Source organism: Vespa mandarinia, chromosome 11 (genome assembly GCF_050613455.1).
Source record: "Vespa mandarinia isolate Hongniang chromosome 11, ASM5061345v1, whole genome shotgun sequence".
NCBI lineage: Eukaryota > Metazoa > Arthropoda > Insecta > Hymenoptera > Vespidae > Vespa > Vespa mandarinia.
Window position 1 is genome coordinate 6712243 of NC_140820.1, and position 24939 is coordinate 6737181.

The 24939-nt window shown below is 28.9% G+C and overlaps 1 protein-coding gene across 4 annotated transcripts in view; it reads left to right on the forward strand.

Moving 5' to 3' along the window:
* Positions 1–7895: 7895 nt before the first annotated feature.
* The window catches only part of MICAL-like (protein), a 61981-nt gene continuing 44937 nt past the window's right edge, over positions 7896–24939 (forward strand). The window contains exons 1-3 of one of the 4 annotated variants that reach the window (XM_085660309.1): positions 7896–8102; positions 8301–8413; positions 8572–8888. The gene's annotated coding sequence lies outside the window, so the exon portion shown is untranslated. Of the gene's footprint in view, positions 8414–8484; positions 8889–24939 lie in introns of all 4 variants that reach the window. The other 3 variants (XM_085660307.1, XM_085660308.1, XM_085660310.1) reach the window with 3 other exon arrangements.

Genomic DNA, 24939 nt, shown 5'->3' on the forward strand with positions numbered 1-24939 from the left:
ATATGTATGATCTTAAAATAAATAAGAGATTGTTATCAATGTATCATTATCGTTAAAATAATATATTTTCCATGTATTTTTTCAGGGTTTTTTTGTCGGAAGACTTAATATTTTCGATAGATTTTTTGGTTATTTACACTTTTTACATTAACGGTCATAAGGTCAGAATTATGAAAAGAACATTAAAAAGGACGAATAAAAAGAATATATTATCGCAATGAATCAGTTTATCAGTTACATATATTTTCCCATGTACATATAGTTTATTATTATTATTATTATTAATATTTCCATAAAAAAAAGAAAAAAGAAAGAAAAAAGAAAAGATGGCGTCTTGAGATCTTAGAGATCGACCAGTACTCTTAAAACGACATGACGAGTTAAATCGAAACGAGGTCAATTATCTTTACCGAACAGGATAACGATATTAATGCGAAAACGACGTTATCCGGAAACGTAGTGGATCAAAGGGCCATGAGAGCTGACTCGTTCGATTTACCCAGTTCGTCCTCGTCTCTTGGGAATTCTTGCCTCTTCAAACGACCTTAACACTTTTACAAAAAGAGAAGGCCGATATGATCCCTGTGTGCGAGTGCGGATAGGCATATCCATGTGTGCAAATACGTCTTTATATGTATTTCATGTGTTTGTCTACGTAAGAGAGACCATTTAAAAGATAATTCCAGAATAGACTGAACGTTGCACGATCCTCATGATTTTATGCAAATAGTAATACGAAAATTTAACGAGGTAGATTAATTTCAACGATCGTTACGATGTTTCACGATGTCGGACTTAAGTTCGGAAAAGAAAATTTATACTACGAATCTATCAATCAGAAAAATCAAAATCACAGTAAAAGTTGAAAATAATGTCTTCAATACTTTATATATTTAATATTTATATAATCTTGTGTATATGTGTGTATGTGTTTTTGAGTTAAATGTAATTGATCATGTGACTTATTGTAAAAAGATGGCCTTCATCTGTTCCTTTTATATGTCCTTCCTAATGTTTTTATAAATCTAATCTTGCAATGATTAACATCAAAATGTAAATAACAAAAAATATCTATGGATAATATAACAAGTCTTGTGACAATGAAATTAAAAGAAAATATGATTCATACGTTATTAGTACGATAATATTGTATCAATAACTACCTTATTTATCTAAAGATCGTATATAAATACTTTATGGAAACATTCGTAATCGATCACGTGATTTATTGTAGCAAGATGCCTGTTATCTGTTATTTTGATATGTCCATCCTAATGTTTTCACAATTCTAACCTTAACGTAAAAGCATGAATAATAGAAAATCGAATATTAAGTCTTGCGAGAATGAAACTCAAAAGGAAACATGAGAATTACATTATTCTACGTTACAATAATAATTCATTAATAGCTTATTCTATTGATATTAGGTTCGTATTCATCAATAAGATATAATAAAATTGTCATATTTAATATTTATTAAATTAATATATTATAAAAATTTGGTTTGTACGTTATATAAAAGATAAATTTTTACTATATATGTACATTTGTAATATAATAAAAACTAGGACGCGAATAAATAAACCAAGAAGAAGAAATAAATCCTATTGGAAAAGTTGTCGAGAGTGTAACTTCACTTGGTGTGCACGGAAAGTTAAAGAAGATATATTTCGACATTCCCGTATCCGTGAAAAGTTCTCTAAAGAAAAATGCGTCCAACGATATCTCTCAAGACAGAGGGAGAGAAAGAGAGAAAGAGAAAGAAAAAGAGAGAGAGAAAAGAAAGAAAAGAGAAAGAGAGATAGAAACATGTCAACGCACACTGTCGAGGAACGTTCGTCTCTATGGCGCAAGACAACACTTGGAACGAAGATAATTAACATCGACTTAAGAGAGGTTAAGTGGCCGCGAACCTAATAAGCGCAGTCTGACGGATGAAACTGGAAGTCCAGTCGAGAACGAGTCGACGAAGGAAGTCGACGAATTAGGTAGGAACTAGCTCGTTCTGCGTTCTTAACAACGTTCCACAAAATTTGCATTTTCTCTTGTTAACGATTACTGTTACGTTATTAAGATTTCCATGATGTATGTATGTATATATGTATTAAAAAATCCTTTCGACCATAGTTCATTCCTATATCATTCAATAATGTATGAGGATAATTGTCAACGAATACAATAAAAATAAAAAGGAGGAATATAATTGATAATTTATAATGTATTAAAACTATTGACAAATTTTTATCTGTTTTTAATAGTATAAAATTATTTTCAAAATAAAAATTGATTTGTTCAGAAATTAATTCGCAATTAAAAACTTATTTTTCTTTAATAATTATTTCTGAATAAAAATTTCTTCTTCTTCGGTAAAGATTTTGAAATGAAAAATAAATTATAAATAAATAAAATTGACAGAGCGAATTACAAATTGACGAGTAGATGAAATAAAATAATTTAAAAAAAAAAAATGCAATATATCAGGATTATTGGAGAAAATGTTTTCTCTACGTAGGATTAGTGCGAAATTATTTAAAAACAAAAAAGAAAGGGAAAAGAAAGAAAAAAGTACACATTAAAAATAAAATATATAAAACTTTTCAATGGACTTAATAACAGTACAACGAAATATGTGGTAACATCTTTCAAGCTTCATATAAAATTAATGTACGATGAACTTTGTACGATTTCTATTTCTCAGAGTTACATTCTCATCATCGTAATTCTTGTCATTAGTTTGAACAGAAGTATACGCGTCGAGATATAACGTAAGTTGTAAGCCATCCGTCAAAAGTAAGTACAGGTTACATACATCTTACAGGTATACATATATATAACATAGATACACTATTTTATAACATTTCGCAACATTACTTGCGGGATTCATGGAGCTGCCTGTATATATATATAGTATATATAGTATATATATGTAGTATATATATACTATATATATAGTATATATATTGTATATATAGTATATATATATTGTATATATATATACATATATATATATACATATATATATATATATATGTGTGTGTATGCTATGATAGTAAAGAGGAAACTCGTAAGTTGCGACTCGTATTAAATATAAAAAAGGTTTAGGTAACGTTGGATCTCAGTAGAAATCAATAAAATTCTCTGTGCATTAAACGAAATCGTTAGAAGTTGTATGAAATAGCTTAGAGTCAAAGGAATTAGAACACCTGGACAATCTTTACTTTTCCTTTTTCTTTTTTTTTTTTCTTTTGCTTTTTTTTTCTTCCCGTCAAGACGTGTGCGGATAATCGATTGCGATATCAAACGATCGGTTGAACAGATTGCCCGGAAGGTAAGGAATCAAGTTGGAAGCCTCGAGGCTATCATCCTTTCATTAGATATTGCGTTTAGTTTTACATTGGATATTAGAAACGCCAATAACGACGACGAGTTACATATCTCTGAAAGACATGATTTTATGAAAGATCGATCTTCTAACGATACTCATGGGATCATTAGGCTTTGGTTTTTCTTTCTTTCTTTTTAATTTTCTTTTTTCTTTTTCTATTTGTACAGGATATATCGGATAAGTCATCTAAGAGTTACTATTTTCTTTTCTTTTTTTATTAATGATAGAAACAAATTTCTTAGCAAGAATATATCTTGCTCGTACGGGATTGTCATATGTTTATTTATACTATTTATACATTTTACATGTAAATAGAAAAATTATGGTAAATTTATGAAACAATTGTTTATGTATTATGAAAACAATTGTTTCATTTTAATTGACTGACACCCAATATATCTTTGCACATTAAATCTCTTAATTAAGAATCATAAACTACTCTTTTTATCAAAAATAATTTTTTTTCTCTGTGATTTCTTTTAGATGACTCATCCAATATATCTTTGTACACATTTTATATCGCTATATTCTATTCACAATAATCATTTGTATTTTAAATATGGAAATTAATCAACGATGGAAGTCGATTTTTGATGATGTCAAAGTGATGAACTTCATAAAAAAAAGTAAAAAATGTATAATCGAATATAGATTGTAAAATATATTATTACAATATTATAATATGTTGTAGATGGATACATTTAATAATTTGATATAAATATTATATATTTAAATTTATATAATATTGTTGATATAATATGTAATAGCTAAAAATTATTAATAATTTAAATTATTATTGTTGAAATTAATATTTCAAATTTATTTCAAATATAAAAATTTAAGTACCAATTAAACGTCATTTGGTGGTAAAATTTATAAAGAAAGAATTAAGAAAAAAATTGAATTAGTCGCTTAAGTCCACGAACGACTAATACAAATATGTATTTATCTTATATTTAACTTTTATATAAGTGACAAAATTGTTTCATTTAAAAAAAAATATCAAAAACTTTTTCATTATGTACATATTATATATATAAATTATTAAAATATTTTTATATATTGATTAATATAATAATTAATATTTTGTATAATTTTATATATAATATAAAAAATTTTTTTAATTTATATACTTTATATATATATATACATACTATACATATATATATGTATATATATATAAATTTATCTATCTATATATATATATATATATATATATATATATATATATATATATATATATATAGATAATTCCATTGTTTTTCGTTACGTCTGCGATAATCGTTGAATGACTCATCCAGTATATCTCGATACTTATATATACTAATCTCATATTTCTTAGATTATTTTCGTAATCATTATTATTTATATTTTAAATTAGAAAAATCGATTAATGTGAAATATCAAAGTCTAAGATTTTAAGAACTCGATCGGAAAGAAGAATCAATAATTGTACATGTATCGATGAATGAAATAAGAGTAAAACAAAGAGAACGTATGAAAGAGATAAAGACAGAGAAAGAGAGAGAGAGAGAGAGAGAGAGAGAGAGAGAGAGAGAAAGGGAAAGAGAGAGATGTCATTATAAGTTATCCATCGTCAGCTCGAAGCGTTTCGAAAAAGACCCTCGTAAAAGCGAAAGAAGGCTCTTTCGAGTAAAGCTTTTCTCTCACTAGGGAACAATCGAGCCTTCAAATCCAATGCTCGGTTGCTCAACGATCGGTACTCTCAGCAATGACGACAATAACAAGCGAGGTCGATGAGAAAGAAAAAAAGAAAGAAAGAGAGAGAGAGAGAGAAAGGAAGAGAGAGAAAGCTTAGATCGTGAAATCGTCAAAAGGCTCGAAAGAAGTTCCACGTGGGAGTGGAATTAGAGCATCAATAGAAGATTCTATCGATTGCTTAAACCCGGAAGGTTTTTCGCGGTTGATTTACCGTCGTGATTCAGGATTCACAAAGTGCATTTCAAAGTAAATTGTCGAAGGTTATGATGCCTAGTATGTATATACATACATATATATATATGTATGTATATATTATTTGTTTGTATGTGTGTGTGTATAATATACGAAAGCAAAATGCACGTAAATACTTACAGATATATATATATATATATATATATATACATATATATATGTACATATAAATGTTGTTTAAGATTCGAAGGGTATACTAATTCAAAACAATATATTCTCTTTGTGACCTTATCATTATTTCCGGTATAATATAATGTTTCATGGATACGAATAAAAGGAAAGAAAAGTAAATACTGTAGATAATGATCGTAGTCGTAGTCGTACTCGTCATTATCTAAGTGGTAATTTTCTTTGAGGAAAGACCTTTTATAAACCGAGGACGTTTAAATCACAAATGGTTGAAAAGGCCATTGGCCGTGTCGATTACGATTAAATAAATTACATTTTTTTGTTCTTTTTTATTTATTTTTTCTTTTTTAAATCGGAATATGATTTATGATTGGACGTTATTTTGAAAAGTGGCGTGCGACGTCAGTAAAAAGAGACTACAGTTATTGCCAATTTCGTTACGTTGTAATATTACAAAATCGAACCACAAATCGTGTTCACGTCAAATTACTTTGCTATGAACGAAAATACACATATACCTATGTAAGAAAATATTTATTGTCTCTTATACAGTTGCGATCGTAAATTCACAGTATAATTTCTAAAATAAACAAGTAATATATAAGTAAATAATTATATTATTATTATTTCTATATATTATTAATATATAGAATATATTTTTTAAATAAACAAGTTTTATTACAGAATATAAATATTATTGAATGTTAATGAAACATATTTTATAATATTATATATTTTATAATTATGTGACGATCTTGTATCTTTAAAATGTAGTAAGAATTTTTGAAGCCACGATTTATGTGAAATGAGATTATCGATACTGTTGTTTTTCAACAACGATGAGTCGACGCCCCATCATTTTGTCATAGTTGTTTTGGGTCTGGAATAAGTTTTTCCCAATGGAAAAGATGGATTGATCGTGCCACTCCAAGGTTTTGGGCTCGACCGACCCATTCCGGACCTTATTTTCCCCTAACCTTTTTTTATTCTGGAAATTTATCAATTCTCTAAGATGTGTACTTACTTAGATGAGGATCAATAACCGTAAATCGATTAAAACAACGAATCGCAGTAACATAACATAACACAGCAGAACAAAACATGTCTATGCCTATGCTAGCAAGGTCGTATCATATTGAAATTTATTGAATTACCATCCTTCTCTATTATATACAAGATATGTATGTTTCACTATTCTATATTGTCTAATAAAATGTTCGTTACGTTTGTTTACGTTAGAAAATGTATTTATTAATCAATTTGTATATTCGTTTCATTTACTATTACGAACTATATTACTATCCTTCGCTATATGCCCTTGATTCTTTTTAAACTTCATCATCCTCTTCGAGAGAAGGTAATGAAACAAATGGAAAGAAAAAGAAAAAAGGAAAAAAGAAATAGTTCTTCCTCTGTTCGTAACGGACGAAGGCAATGATTATTCGTCGCGCGATTTCAGAAGCAACGGCAAGAGATAGGTGGAGGTTGAAGAAGGGCGGGAGGGAGGTTGAGAGGGGTAGCCATCTTTTGTTATCGCCGACCAGTTATTCTGGTGGGTCAACTTTTTTCTCACCCGTTGGCACAAAAGCCATGCCAGCGAGGAAACTGTGGTAAGATTTTGGCAGCAGGGACGATCGATGCACGGCTATGGTAACAGTTTGACGTTGTTGTTGTTGTTATTGTTGTTATAATTGCTATTGATATTGATATTGATATTATTATTATTATTATTATTATTATTATTATTATTATTATTATTATTATTATTATTAATTTATTTATATTCATTATTATATTGGGTTGCCATCTAAGTGATTACCGGATTTCAAATAAGAAGGAAACGACAAGATCCACAATCACTTAGTTGTCAATCCAATATAAATACATTTCTGTACGAAAAAGAAAGTAAATACTACTTATACGTATTACGTAGAGTGTTACTTACGTATTACTCAAAAGAAGTTTAAATAAAAATCAAAAGGAAAAACAAACAAACAAAAATAAGAACAAGGATCAATGAAGTTTCTCTTGTGTCTAATAATTCGTCCTCTCGAGTAGTGTTCGCTCGTGTAACTCTACAGAAGGAGATATAAACTCGTGTTAGGGAGGGGGGATTTGCTGTGTATATATATATATATATATATATGATATGTGTATCATGTTGTGCGTGCGCGTTAAAAAGAGAGGCAAAGTTTAGTGAGAAAAAGGATGAAATAAAAAGAAAGAAAGAAAGATAGAAAGTGAGAGAGAAAGAATGAGAGAGAGAGAGAGAGAGAAAGAGAAGAGAAGTTGTCCCACGGGCGGGGCTCGTAGTGCGAGCGAGATAGAAGCAAAAAGAGAGGAAGGAGTATCGGCTGGCGGGGAAGGGGGAGCTTGAATCCCGCAGCGTAAAACTAAGCATGCCACTCGTGGCGTCTCAGTCGCAGGATCGCACGCGCACCGTCAACGCAGTGGCGTCTGATTCTCCTTCCTATTTTACCGGTCATCACACGTAACTAACACACGTCAAGATTTACACGCATCATTCTATGTATATATAGTACCTTTCTTCTCGGGTGTGTAAGAGAGAAAGAGAGAGAGAGAGAGAGAAAAGTATTGGAAAAGGAAAGAAAAGGTGAGAAAAAGAAGGAAAAGAATAGAGAGATATATTCTATATATATATCTGTATATATATATACACATATATATATACAATATATATATATTTTCTGTCTTTCTCTTTGAATGATATCGAACGGTATTTCGCTGTGAGAAAAAAAAGAAAGAAGAAAAGGGAAAAATACGAAAGGCACTCTCTCTTTCGAATTCACAGGATTGTATATACATACATGCACACAAACGTATATATGTACATACGTGTATATATATATGTGCATGGCTTTACTACGCGCGTGTTACTTCTGGACAGACTACGAGGTGTTTGAGGTTAGGAACAGTCGTATTCGTCATTTGCTCTCCGTCTACTAGTATTATCAGTCGATTTAATCTGTGTGCAGCGGCAATAACAACAGTAACAGCAGCAAGGTGGTGTTCTTTCAGACTGGTTGAGAACTATATATATATATATGTATATATATTTGTAGGCTCCTGTGCATATACAAACACGCACACAGCACATACGTATATATATATATATATGACGAAGAAAAAAGGAAGAGAGAGAAAAAAGAGGGTAGATAGTAGACGTCGCTTGAATCACCGAAGCACTGCCTGGTGAGATGAAGACGAGCGAAAAGAGCTGAACGTCGAAGAGTAAAGAGTAAGAAGGATAGAGGAAAGCGAGAGGGGTACACGACCGTCGGTTATGTTCAACTGTAAAGAAGAAGAGAAGAGGCAAGGCTAATGGCTCTTAGGATAGAAGGAAAAGAACACTGAACGGGTCATACCAATGACGTAAAAGGTAACGGATCTTTTTTCTTGTTTATTTTTTTTTCTTTTTTACCAATATGTGTATACACGTTCGATTTTTTTTCTTTTCTTTCATCTTTTTTCTTTTTTTCCTTTTTCTTTTTTTTTTATTTTTTGAGCGAATATAACATTCGACGTTATTTCTTTTGTTATTCATATAAGAACAGAATAAGCAAATCGATATAAAGAATTATAACAGTTTGTCGGGAATTGATTGAATCGTACCCCTTTTCATAGTTTAGTTCGTAGACATTTTATATAATTGGTATGGGAGGATGTTATAAAAGGAGAGATACATATATAACTACTCACATACTACTACGTAGTTTATGAAGAGGTTAGGATTTTCGTTTTTATGTTCTGCTAGAGTTAAAATGTCTCAGCTTGTATATATAAATATATATTTCTCTCTCTTTCTCTCTCTCTCTCTTTCTCTCTCTCTCTCTCTCTCTCTCTCTCTCTCTCTCTCTCTCTCTCTCTTTCTCTCTCTTACAAACACTGTTGTTTTTAACCAAGCATCAAGGTTATCAATGTAATTTTTTCTTTTTAAATGAATGGTATATTTATATAATGTATATAAATGTGTGTGTATGTGTGTTTGGCATATATATATATATATATATATATATATATAGTCAATAAAAATCAATATTTCGTTACGTTCCTTTCTCGTGTAACTAGATACCGGATAAATCTATCGAGTATTACGTAGTTCGTATCGATTCTTTTGTGCCACGTACGTTAAAAGGACTCTCTCTTTTCTGTCTGTCTTTTTCTCATACACACTTTCTTCCTCTTTTCTCTCTCTGTTTCTCTCTGTCTCTCTCTTTCTCTCTCTCTCTTTTTCTCTCTCTCTCTTTTTCTCTCTCTCTTTCTCTTTCTCTCTCTCTCTCTCTCTCTCTCTCTCTCTCTCTCTCTCTCTCTCTCTCTCTCTCTCTCTCTGCTGCTTTCTCATATACCACTCTCTTTCTCTTCTTTCTCTTTATCCTCTGTCTATCTCTCACTCTCTCTCTCTCTCTCTCTCTCTCTCTCTCTCTCTCTCTCTCTCTCTCTCTCTCTCTCTCTCTCTCTCTCTCTCTCTCTCTCTCTCTCTCTCTCTCTCTCTTTCACACACACATATTTTCTTATTAAAATCGATTATCTTTCATAATAACGAAGTCAATCGTTTGCCTATATTAGGTCATTCGCATCGACAGTATGATAATTTTCTATAAGATGGAAACTAGATTTTAACTGACGTTATCTGTTGTAAGCATTTGTATATGTCGTCTATTATCTATTAATTGGCATAACCTTTAACGTAAAGACGATACTTTAACTTTTAAACGAAAGTTATTGTACCACGTTGTTAAGAAGAATTTCTCTAACTCTTCAATCTGTGGTTGTGTAGGATATAAAATTTTTCTGTAATTCTCCTTCTCTTTCTTCAACTCCTTGTCGCGGTATTTAGAGGTTTCATTAAAGTAAATTAAAGGTTGGCTAAACTTCGTCGAACCGTAGATTTTCACTGAGTATCATATTGGCTGTGTTATAACGTCAGGTTCGTTATTAAATTTAAAGATCGTGTATACAAATCGTGAGCCGATCGTTAGAGAAAATTCTATATTTCTTGTTAAGCCGATCTTCAAAAGTATTATAACATATTAAGTATTCGATATTATTTATTCATAATGGTTCAACGAGTTACGATAAATATCGGAATTCGTTCGGTAAAAAGAGAAATATTTTTCATATGCGTTTATAAAATTAACCTAAAAGTTATTGTATGGCAAATAATAAATAAAGTTAGATATCGTCTCCGTTGCCGTTTCCTTATTATCGTTAAAGAAAATTTTGTTTTTCTCCTTAATTGATTTTCGATCAGTAAAATATCAGATATTCGATATTATTTGACGATAATAATTTGATAATAAATCCAGTTATGAGAATGTTTACAATAGAAAAAATGGCGTCGTATGTTCATTAGAATAACTTAAAATTATTTTCATATTATATGTACAAAGAAGAACCGAGCATGTAGCATGTTTAGCATTAAAGAAAAAGGAAAGAAGAAAAGAAGAAGAAAGAAAAAAATATGATACCACGGGTAAATAACCTAAAATAACGTTACTTCTATTTATTATACGGCAAAGAAGGAAAAAAAAAGAGAAAAAAATGTTACTGTACATAAATTCGAGTATGTTTAGAATTGAAAATAAGAATGGCATAATTTAGGTGAATAACTTAAAATTACGTTACTCGTCATTTATTATACCTACATCAAAGAAGGAAAAAAAGAAAAGAAAGATGCAGATAAAGAAATAAATGAAAGAGAGAGAGAGAGAGAGAGAGAGAGAGAGAGCGAGAGAGAGAGAGAGAGAGACGTAAAAGAAAAAAGCTTTCTTTTTTCTTCCTCGTTTCTACGTTCTTAGAGGATCTCAATTATAATTGAGAAATAGCGGCACGTAAGAGCAGTCGTTGGAGCATCATCTTCGTAGAGAACTCCCGAGCATCGTCGGTTTAACTTGAGCGTGTGTAAAGGCACTTTATCGGGTAGACGTCGACGTAAACATACGGGATGTAGAAGCTGCTTTTGCACGCGTATGAGAGAGAGAGAGAAAGAGAGAGAGAGAGAGCTAGAGATAGAGATAGTGATAGAGAGAAAGAGAGAGAGAAAGAGATACATATATATATATATATATATATATATATATATATATATACATACAATATATATCCGTGCACGAGAGTCAGAGTCGCGCACGGAAACGTGACGGTCTCGTACTACCTGTTATGCCCAGGTTCGTTCCCACGGTTCACGCGTGGCTTTCGAGCCCGTGTGTCCGACCCGTTTTCTCTAGCGTGCATGCGTGTGCGAGCTCAGGATATTCGTGAGAGAACCCTAACGCCGAATTAGTTTCCTTTTCATATATTTCTCTTTCTCTTTCATTCATTCATTCTTTCTTTCTTTTTTTTTTTTTTTCATTTCTTTCATTCCTTTCGTTTTTTTAGTTTCTTTAATTTCTTACTTTTCATTTCTATTTTTATTTACGTCAAATGAAACTTCGATCCATATGTCAGAATTGTTTCTGAAATTGATTCTCGTTGTAAACTCGTTAAATTTCATATTGAAATTTTCTAAGAATTAAAAGTTTTTCTATTTTAGTCGATGAATGTAGAGGTCATTAATTCAAGGATCGTATGAAAATATCTCATTAGAAGAGCAATAGGGGGAAAAAGAAATGGAAATATGTTAAATAAAAGTTTCGTTATTTCGTGCTTAAAATATTTTAAGATTTTTGAAGGTACGAAGTAAAATAATGAACTACCGATTAAATCGAAAGTTTAATGACTTTTTTTTATTTTTCTCGTGGTATATCCTGTAATTTTTTTTTTTTTTTTTTTTTTTTTGTTATTAATTAAATATTTTAATCAATTATCTTTCAAAAAATTATTAAACAAGTATATATGCCAATAATCAACGAGATATTAGTTTATAATTGTATGGCCCAATAGTACATATTTTTGAATGTAAATAATCTCTTAAAAGGTAAATAAGAAAAGGGAAAAACAAACAAAATAATAGTAGAATATGTCCAATTGTTAAGTCATGGTAAGACTGTTAATTGAGAACAAAAATTTGGAAATTAATTTATACTAATAAAACTAAAAATAATTCATTTAATTCAATATATGTTCGAATCATTATCGATATTCTTTAATCATACTTCTTCATACATTTTATATAATTTTAAGTGCTATTTGATATAATTTTTGTTCATAGTTCTTTTGAATTTTAATTTCGCAAACATTAGTATTACTATTTTAGTTGTATTACTATTTCTTTGCCTACATAACAGTATTACTATTTCTTATAGTTTTAATATTACTATTTCTTTGCCTACATAACAGATGTTTATATCACGTTAATTATTAACTTTAGATCTGTACTTGTTTAACAGTTCTTCAAAGACAATTGATCAAGGTATATAACTAATTTAAAAAATAAAGGCCAATTTTTCATAAGAAAAATTACAAATTATTAAACTTTCGATTTAAAAGAAAATCTTATATTTTATTTCGTATTTTTAAAATGTTTGAGACGCGAAATCATACAATTTTTCTTAATATGTATATAACATTATACTTAATGTTTATATATATATATATATATATAATATATAAGATATATATTTTTTTCTTAGTATATATATATTTTTTTTTTCCAAAAAAGGAGATATTCAATTGGGCCCTTTAATTTATTATTACCCTGTATATAACTGTCAAATTTTTATGTTTAATAAATTATTGCTATTAATAATATATTTTTTTTTGCTTTTATTACTTTTATTTCTATTCGTAATTATACATATTTTACATTTGCATTATATTTTTATTTTTAACGAATGAACAATAATGAAAGTCGTAGATAATGAAACCTTTTTATACGGATGGGAAAATTGAGGTTATGATGGTACTTGAACAAGTTTCTCTTTTCCTTAGTTATATTTATTTCCCTCTTTCTTTTCTTTCTATTATTATCATAATAATTAGGAGTTTTCCAAGAATTGTTATCTTTCAATTCGGGTAATTGACGATCAGTATATAACGAATTGACAAGATTAATAATATTTAGTAATGATTTTAAGATAATAAGAACTTTTTATTACACCTCGAGAAATTGAGGTTATAATACACTACACCGAATTTCTCTTTCTTAAAATAGTATCTGCAAATTAATTTTAAATATCCTTGTTATATTAACTAACATTCTTTAATATTTTATATATCCGTTTATTTTTTTACATTTGACAATTTTCTAACGAATTTAAGTTTTCGTTATTTGAACGATGAATAGGGTACGTGTGTATGGCCGTAATTAATTATTTAAATTAATTATTTAAATTAATTATTTAAATTAATTATTTAAATTAATTATTTAAATTAATAATATTTATTAAATAGGACATAGATAATAGGATCTTTACTACACATGAGAAAATTGAGGTTATGTTACTGCAGCGAATTTCTCTTACCCATGATGATCTCTTTCTTTTCTTTCTATTCAGACTTTTTATATTGTGAGAACTTAGAACTGTTTCTTTTAATTAATTGTCTTCGAATATCTTTATTGTCAACCATAAGATTTCTATATATTCGTTCGTTTTCATATTTGATATCTTTCTAAGAATTATCTTTCTATTTGAATAGTCAACGAACATAGTACGTTTCTCTGTCTAATCAATTATTCAAAGCAACAATATTTAATAAATATATAAATTCTAGATGAAATAATTAATTGAAGTTATGAAAAAATCTTAAAATACGTATAAGTTACATCAAATTTTCGTTGATAAATATTTACGTTAATGTTATTAACTCTGACCAATTTGCATTCAATGGATTATAACGTCACAAATTTTGGGTGTTTTTCCTTTTCTTAATGAATCTTTCTAATCAGTCCAACATATATTTTTGCATTATAATATTTATTCAATATATAGATTAGGTCTATAATTGTCTAATAATTTTTTTAAAATAATTGATTAAGATATATAATTAATTAAACAAAAAGAAATACAAAATGTTTCATAAGAAAAATTGAATGTCATTAAAATTTCAGTTTAATTGAAAATCCAGTATATTTTATTTCGTACTTTTAAAATATTTTAAGCATAAAATCATGAAACTTTTCTTAACTCTTATAATATCGGTTAACATTTAAAAATACCTTAAAAAATATGCAGTTTTTGAAGTATCTATTAAAATAAAACATTTTTTTTTTTCTTTAATGAAGATGTATCACGGTTTTTTATTTTTTTTTTATTTTATTGTGAAATATATCGTAGTTTTATGTGAAAGAAAAGAAAGCAATTATTTTCCATAAATAAAAGTTTATACCGATTAGTGAAATAAACAATTTTTTTTCTTTTATTTTTTTGTTTTTCCATGAAAACATTAAAAATTATATATACTTTCGCAATAATATCTCACATAAAATTTGATAAAACACACATATTCCTATAAAGTAAACGTATATAAATAATTATAACTTATACAACATAAACTTAAATGATATTATAAATGAACTTACATAATTAATTAATATATAAAATTATTTTATAGAAATAAAGTATCATTGCATCCGTTTAAATTATATTAAAACTTCAAAGGTATTTTTCGAAAAACCCGTAGTGCCGATATGTCGGCTCTAAGGTACTAAAAAGGTTAATATATATATATTTTTTATTTTTCTTTTTTTTTTTTTTTTCTATAACTCCCCTACCAAACGAAATATTTAACTGGTCCTTAATTTATATATATAGAGGTATATAGAAGCTTTCCTCCTTTTATCGGGATAAAACGTTAGGAAATATTGTACGTATCGACGATTTTAGTGACCACCAATCCGATTATTCCATGTTCAACGTAAGGCGTAAAAAACTGTGAGTCACGAGTTCGAAAATGTTCTTTCGTTGAACTTCTTGGAAGTAAGTACTAGCGAGAAAAAGAAAAAGAGAAAGAGAGAGGGAGAGAAAGAGAGAGAGAGAGAGAGAGAGAGAGAGAGAGAGAGAGAGAGAGAGAGAGAGAGAGAGAGAGAGAGAGAGAGAGAGAGAGGAAATATCCCGTTTAGTGGAAACTAGAGATAAAAGCGAGTACTCTAATGGTTCTCCGCGGATTACTATACTCCTTTCGATAAGAAAGAAAAAAGAATCAGAAGATGAAGAAAAAGAAAAAGAAGAGGAAGAAGAGAAAGAGGAGGAGGAGGACGAGGACGAGGACGAGGACGAAGACGACAACGACGATGGGCAGCAGCTTCATGTCGGCGTATCTGCATGGAAGCTGGGGTGACTCACGAGCCTTCTAAAAGTAGCTGTTCGCCGATAAACAGGCTCTCCTATCGCAAGTAGTCACGTTTAACTTGAAAAACTTGCGGATAATTTTTGTGGGTGATAGAGGTGATAGGGTAGTAAAGTAAAGTGGAATGAGGTTAGGTGAGGTAAGCTGAAGTGAAAAGATTGAAGGTAAAAAGGACGTATCTCTTCTTCTCTTTTCTTTCTTTTTTCGCAATCTTCCATACTTTCGTATGTTTTATATTTATCTATATCTTCTTTTATTTGATCGATAGAAAATCAATTATTACAATAGTTAATAAATGTTAGGTATATCCAATTTTGTTTTTACGCGATATATACGTGTTTCCGAATAATACGTGTAAATATATATATATATATATATATATATATATATATATATATACTGTATTTGTAAAAAATGGAAGAGATTAGTTCCAGAGCTAAATAAAAAAAAAGAATAGAAAGTTAGCGAAAATAATGTTATAAAATACATGAAAGATCGTGTTAATCTTGATGAAATTTTATCATTTTTACGATCTTGCACTTTTTTATTTCATGAACATTGCACACGTAGATATATAAAAATGTATTGTTATATAAGGTAAATAATCATTTGAAAAGAAAAATAACATATTAAAAATTCAGAAATTAGTTAAAAATTCGAAATATAAAATAATATTCGAAATATAGCATAAAATTCGAAAAATTAGGCTAAATGATATTGAGTCCTCACGCGTAACAAAATTTTATTCGTTGTACTTTTCTTTTTTTTTTTTTGTCTGACAATTAACGCGCATACACCAGTTTGCGTAAGACCAATTATAATCGGTATAAAAAAGAACAACAGGGAGCTGAGTAATGCGAAACAAGCGTCGCATTTACTATAATACGTAACAATTTTTTTCCCCTTGGAATTTCGATAGATTGCATGTTAAATCAAAACAAATTATGTAAAGAGAAAGAAATTTTTTCTTCTTTTTGTTTTTTCCTTTTTTTCTAATTCTTCCTTCTGTTTTTTTTTCTTTTTTTTTCTAAAATAAAATCACGTGAAAAATAGTTTGTGTGAAAAAAACCAAATTGGATGTATATCAAAAAGTTCTATATAATCAAAGTATTGTAAGTTTCATGTTATAGACAATTTTTGTTTAAGATACGAAAAAAAAGAAAATCAGATTGTAAACGTCAAGTACTTCTAAAAAAAGAATATAATTATTTGTCTTATTTCATATTAAATTAGCACTTAATTAATTATTATAAAATTGATATTAACAAAGCACATAAGTCGTAATACAAATTCATATATAATTTTCTTTTTTTTTTTTATATATAATTTTTCTATATAATCCAGTTATACCTAAAATATATAATTTTTATTCAATCACAAAAAAAGAAATTAAATATCAGATTATAAATGTCGAATTATTTCTAAAATTGTTTACAAAGAAATATCGACACTTTTTCCTTTTCTTCTCACAAATTCAAATAATCATTAATAAAAACAACAACAATAACAATGATTGATAAATAGAGAATACTCGATGATCGATAATACTAAATGAATTAATATCATCAAATTATAAATTAATAATAAATTAATTTTATTAAATCTAATCGTCGAATAATCAACATCGAAAACGAATAAGATTTCGCGTTCATTCGTGCGTAAGATAGACAGACGGACGGACAAATAAACAGACAAACAAATAAACAGACAGACAGAGAAAGTGTAAAATGATGGTCAAAGGAAATTGAAAGGAAGTTACTCTCGCTTGGAATTACGTTTTATCGATCCACCGATCCTACAAGCGATCAAGCATCGCGAAGAGAAACCAACCTCTCTTTCATCTTTTTAACATCTCGAAAGCCGGAGCAGGAAATCGCGAGAAAGTCTCGCATAATGTGGCTTCTTAGGGAGAAAAATATTCAGACGGGAAGTATTGAGTCACATCTTAGAGAGATAGAGAGGAAAGGGGGAGAGAGAGAGAGAGAGAGAGAGAGAGAGAGAGAGAGAGAGAGAGAGAGAGAGAGAGAGAGAGAGAGAGAAAGATAAGGAGAGAGAAGGAGAGAGAAGGAGTTACGCAAAGCCTTTCACGGTGGTTGGATCAAAGAAATTACGAAGGAATAACTCTTTTCTCCTCTCTACTCCCCCGTCAATTTCCACCTCTTTATTTCTTATAACGCGTATATGCGTATGCGCACTCGAATCGAACGAGACACGTAGAGATCTTGATAAATTCGTCGCTTTCTCTCTTATCTTTCATTATTTTCGTCTCTCTTCGTTTCTGGTAATATGTATCTGCCTGTATCTGCCTCTCTGCCCATGTGCAATCATGCGGAAAAAAAATGTGCATCATATTCTCGCTCATTGGCTCTCTCCTTCGTTCTTTAAAAACCATTGTGTTTTATACATGAGTGGAACTTTTTTTTTTTTTTTTTTTTTTTTTTTTTTTTTTTTTTTTTTTTTTTGAAAAATCTTTATTTCCTTTTATTATCCTCGAATAATTCGTTCTCGAACAATCTAGACTTTTTCCTTTTTATTCTTTTTTTTTTTTTTCTTTTTTTTTTTTTTTTTTTATCCACTTCCGATGGTACCCACGTACTCTACGTTCGATTATATATATCGTACCTCCTACGTGGCTAATTACAACTTGATTGTTCATAAGGAAAGAGATTTGATTAGAAGAAAATGGTGGTATTAGCGAGAGGAGTGCTCGATGACATTTTTTCTTCTTTCTCTTTTCTCTTTTTAACTTTTTCTTTTTCTTATTTCTGGAATTATCGGATAATTACTTTTATATACGCCCACACATATGCACAAATGTATAGAAATCGTTTTTCAATAATGTAATGGTATTGGACAAATCTATCGTTTGATAATAAATTTCAAAAATTTTTATCGTATCGTATTAGATTTAATGAAATGGATTCGGTCCGTTTTATATTTGCAAGATTTCGTTTTTATGTAAAAAAAAGAAAAAAGAAAAAAAAAAATAGAAGAAACAAATACGTTTTATACAAAATATAGTTCTGTTTAGTATTCACAATTTTTCTTAGAATGAAGTTTCATTTGAAGATAATTTTCAACGAATAAAATTTTGTCGAAATATAATTAAAAAAAAAGAAAGAAAAAGAACATTTTTATTTAAAAATACATTTTTTAACTAACACGATTTTGTGTGTGTATGTATGTGTGTGTGTGTGTATAAAGGAAATTGTCCACTGCAGGAATTTCTTTTTTTTTTTTATTTTTTTTTTCCAAGGACGTATCGTTTTACCCATTTTAAATTCAAAAGATACGATTGAGACGAGAAATTGTTAATATTAATAAATATTATATATATATACCGATAAAAATAATTGTGTTTTTAAATTCAAGTTAATAATGATAAAAAAATAAGAAAAAAACATCATACATTACTTAGTATAAATTAAATAAAAATTAAAATAAAATCGATATTTCATAAACATCATAAGAAATTATTATTGCTTCTTTTTATATTTTTCTTTTTATTTTATTTTACTTTTATTTAAAAAAAGAGTAAAATTTTTTCGATAGATTTAATATATACACATATAAAGAGAAATAAAGGGAGAGATAGAGAGAGAGGGGGGGAGAGAGAGAAAAAGAGAAAGATTACACCGAAGTTGAGTTCATCCAGACAGGTAGTCTTTAAGTTCGCTCGTGCTTGGGAGGTTTGGCCGATCGGTTTGCTTTGAGCCTAAGTCGTCTTCTCTTTCTTCGAGCGTTCATCTTTATTTTCTCTCTCTTTCTCTCTCTCTCTCTCTCTCTCACTCTCTCTCTCTCCCTTTTTTCTCTTTTTTTTCTTTACTTACCTACCTACCTTTACCATCTCTTTCTTTCTTCTTTCTTCCACGTGAAAGACAGAATCGCGTGACCGCCTACCTACCTGCTAACTTCAAATTACTTTCTTGGAAGAAGTGAGGAATACCGTTTCCCACACCAACGTTTTTCGATACCCTCCCCTCTTCTTTTCTTCTTCTTCTTCCTCTTCCTCTTCCTCTTCCTTTAATTCTTTTTTTTCTTCTTTTTCACTCCGGTAATAATAATTTCGACTCCATGAAAATTCTCTCTCTCTCTCTTTCTCTCTCTCTCTGCATACATACATACATATATATATATATATATACTTATTTACTTTTTCACAATGTAACACTCTATATATACATATATTTATTTAGTTAATCATTTTTTTAATTTAATTAATATCAATTAATTAATTAATATTAATATAATATTTAGAATTTAAATATGTGTGTATGTGTATAAAATTTTAAATTATGAAAAAATAAATCGAAAATGTACAGTACAGTTTTTGCATATTCGAGAAAAACAATTTTTAGGATTTATTAGATATATTTTTACTTACAGGTAGTTCCAATTTGTTTTGCACACATATATATTTTTATGGCCTCTCCAAGTCAGATTTATTGAAGAAATATTTCTCACCTTCTTTCCTTTTTGATATTTTATTTCGTCGTTTCTTAAACTTTTCTTATGACGGCGTATTTGAAGTATTCTGTAATTTTAAACGAACAGTTTGATTATCTCATAGGCTAGATAGATATTAATAATAAATAAATTAAACAAGTATATATATATATATATGTGTGTGTATATAATAATACGAACAATAATTATACTTAAATTTTAATTGTAAAAAAAAAAGAATAAAAAAAAGACGAACGTATAAAAATAATAAAATAAATATTTTCATAATTTTTCATGGAACATGATAGTTTGGGAAACACCGCTTCAAATTCATTCTCGTTTTTTATACTTTATTATAGCCCTATTCATTTATTTTTATAACCTTTATAACTCTGGTGTAATCGTGAAGTTGATTTTGTAATTTTTGTTTTTTGTTTTATTTCTTTTTACGAAAATTGCTTACTCGCAAATATTTGGGTCAGAATGACGATAAGGTATATAACGTGGAAAGTGTCGTCCTCGTTTTTTCTTTTTTTTTCTTTTTTACGAAAAAGAATAAAACAAGCATTTTTCGAACAATGAGTTTTATCAGTTTTATTCACACAAAATTTCTCGTCTGATAGACGAAAAATGAACGCTCTTTTTTCCTTTTTTGTTTTTTGTTTTTTACTTTTTTAATCTTTTTTTTCTCTTTTCTCTGATAAGAAAGAGGAGTCTAATTACATAGATCTTCGCACGAATATATACAGCATGTTTCACATTTTTTTCCAACAGATTGTACTAGTATGTTTCACGACTAAAAATAAGAAAAAAAGAAATTATTTTATACAAACATAGACTTGGATATATCTTATTAAATGACTTATAATTATATTCTTGATGATTTATGATCAAAATTATATTATTAATATGTAACGACGATCTGTTTCTGTTCACTGTTTATTTTTTCCGTTTCAAAATGTTTACCATACGATTGCATTTGAATTATCGTTGAAAGTTTTTTTTTTTCGATACTGCGTGAATTTTCTTGGTCTCCCACACCCCACCCTCCTCTCATACATGATTATTATGGATATTTAAAGTATCTTCTCCTATAAACGTTCCTTCATCGATCCTCATAGATCTCTTCCATGATATAATGAAAAATAATAATTTTCTTAAACCGCACGTACAAAAGTATCATTCACAAAATTGTAGTCATTTCTAATATTATTCTATTATTCTTTTTACGTCTTTTTTTTTCTTTTTAGTGTTCACTATTCACATGGAGAATACAGTATTGTATTAATAATAAGAACAAGTTCGTTGTCATTGAATTTAGATGAAATGAAGTGAAATTTAATTTAATTTAATTTAATTTAATTTAATTTATTTTAATTTACTCTTTTTCCTAACTTTTATAATAGAGCAACATTTTTAATTTGTAAGTCTACATTCATATAACTTTTTTATTTTTTTATTTTTAATCGCTTCAAATGTACTGTGACACAGTTTTACGGGAAAAAAAAAAAAAAAAAAAAATAGAAGAAAGAAAAACTTTAAACCTGAAACGCCCTGTGTATATAAGTATGTGAACATTTAAATATACAGCGGTAATAATCAGAAATAAGAAAAAGAAATAGATAGAATGATAAAGAGAGGGGGGAGGGAGAGAGAGAGAAAAAGAGAGAGATCGTCGGTCGGGAGAAATGAGACGAGTGTTCCGTTCTTGCAAAAATATTATCAACTAGCTGCATGGTGTGTCGGGGTCGAGTGAAAATTACAGTTACGCCGTTAAAGTCGTCGTCGGAAAGGCAACAATCCGTAATATTCTGTAGCCGCGTCGTTAAATCCAACGGTCGGCGTTATTCACCTTTATGGATACTTAAGCGTAGTTTTCATGCCTACCGACTACCATACAAAACCACCACTGTCGCCAGCTCATTGGCTAAAATCGTTTTTTATCTTTTCTTTTTCTCTCTTTCTCTTTCTCTCTCTCTTTCTCTCTCTCTCCACGTATCTACTTTCCATGGGCTTATTACTGAAATTAATTAGGTGATTCTATATTTTTTCTTTTTCTTTCTTTCTCTGTTTTTTCTTTTTTCTTTTCTTTTTCTTTTTTTTAATTTTTATTTTCTTTTTTTTTTTTTACTCGCTTAGTTTTTGTTTCATCGTTGATAAGATATTGAATATCAGATTGATTTTATAATTAATGTCGGTATTTTTAACATCGTGTATCTGAGTAAACAACGTTGCATTCAATATATATATATATATATATATATATATATATTTTTTTTTTTTTTTTTTTCAAATTAAATATGTATTTACGTAAATATATAAATTGCATACGAAGTAAATGAACATTCTCTGGTTATCACTTATTAGCAAACTCGATAGAATGATGATAGATGCAATTTATTTTGTACTACTGTAATATGGTGTTGTTTATTTACAACATGAATTACTGATAATTCTGACGTTACGTATGTCGGTCAATTCGTACAATACAACGATGATAATAATTATAATACCAAATGTAATTTCCGATTTAAAAAAAACACGTTTAGAAATTGAGGGCAATCGATGAAATAGTACGTACGTACGTACATATTTATCGAGGTATAGTAAAAAAGAAAAAAAAAAAAAAAAGAAATAAAAATAAAAAGGAGATAAAAAATAATCCTTTTCTGTAGTATTTAATCTTTTTTATCTTTTTTTTGTTATTTTCTTTTTATTCTTAATAAACGAATTTTGTTGAGGGAGTTAGTTAGGTCCTATTTTTACTTTCTTTTTCTCTTTCTCTTTCTTTCTTTCTTTCTTTCTTTCTTTTTTAATGTAATTTACGTTACGGATTAATGCCATGAAAAATACAGGAATACGATCGCCTAACAGGATGAGACATGATACCTTCTCATACAGACACACACACACACACACACACACACACACACACACACACACAGAGAGAGAGAGAGAGAGAGAGAGAGAGAGAGAGAAAGAGTTATGCGCGATTAATCTCGTGGTGTTGGTAGCTCGTGATTTGATCGATCCTAGTCTCTCGTTTGTTTTCAAGCGGCTTGGCGGCCAATAAATTTCCTAAATGGCCGTCGAGCGAGCGATCGAGCGCGTGCACCACACTGCACCGTATTGCACCGCATCGCATCGCACCACAAGACAACACAACACGGTACAACACGTCGCACCAACAGCAGTACCAATACCAACCATCTCTTCGTATAAATTTATACGAGAAGAGTATACTCGACTACTATGAGACCAGACGACAGGAGAGTCTTCAACATTTTTGCGATCGTCGCGATTGCACACGCTTATTAAAGTGCAATCTTTAATTACTGGAAATGGTTACACGACGCGAGTTTATCAATAAGTCAACTGCTCAAACTAGAGGACATACATTCTCTCTCTCTCTTTCAAATTATTATTATTATTATTATTATTATTATTATTATTATTATTATTATTATTATTATTATTATTATTATTATTATTATTATTATTATTATTATTATTATTATTATTATTATTATTATTATTATTATTATTATTATTATTATTATTATTATTATTATTATTATTACAAATACTTTTTTATGATAAATATATCATAAATCAGCAGGAGAACAAAAGACTCTAATGGGAAAAAAAACGAATTATTTTATTTTATATTATATATCTATAATATTTTTTAATTAATTATATAATATTGTTAATAATCCAGTATACAGATCTATTTATTTATTTATTTTTAATTATAATAGTAAAATTAATTTTTTTTCATTTTTTCCTCCTTTTTAGGATACGATAAGAAGGAGAACGATAAACTTTTGATGAAAACGAATTATTTTATTTCGTTATATATGCCTATACTATATTTATTTTTTTTTTTAATTATCAATATAATACAATTAATAATTCAATTCAATTCAAAGTACAATGATCTATTAATTTATTTATTTTTTTTTAATAATTTTAAAATGAATTCTGAGGGAGCCAATACAATAAGAACGAACGGGTTTCTAATGAAAACGAATAATTAATTTTGTTTATCTTTTCCCTTTTTTTGTGCATGCTTGTGTGGGTTTTTTTTATTAATAATATAATGCAATTAATAGTTCAGTATATATATTTTTTGCGTTCTTTGACGATGCTTGAAAAGGGTTGGCGTCCCTCCCGTCTTAAATAGAACAGGAGGAGTTTAGAAAATTTTCGTTTGAATGGGCAGTCATAGTTGGGGAAAAAAAGGAATGAAAAAGAGAGAGAGAAAGAAAGAAAGAAAGAAAGAAAGAAAGAAAGAAAAGAAGAGCGTCGAGTGACACTCATCGTGCGCACGTCGTTGGTAGCTCGACAAATACCTCCAAGTACCCTTTCGAGGTGCCCTTAGTGTCCACGAAAAAGAATGCAAGTGAAGAGGAACTCGTCTTTTGTTATCTCGCGTCTCATTCACGGTAATCAGACGGAAATTCGTGCATCTGTACAAATACACATATCTATATACATATATTAAAGCATTTACATTGAATAACACAGCATTACGGCAGAGAGAGCGAGAGAGAGAGAGATTGGGTGTGATAAGAGAAAAAAAAATAAATAACTAAACGTAATTGTAATTGATTGACAAGACGATTGGGAAATTTCGAATTTAGATCGTAACGTAATTTCAAAATAGTGATACACACACGCGTTTAATTCAAATAATATTAGAATTGATAAAATTTTAATCGTAATGATAAAATAGTATTAAAGTAAATCGTAAA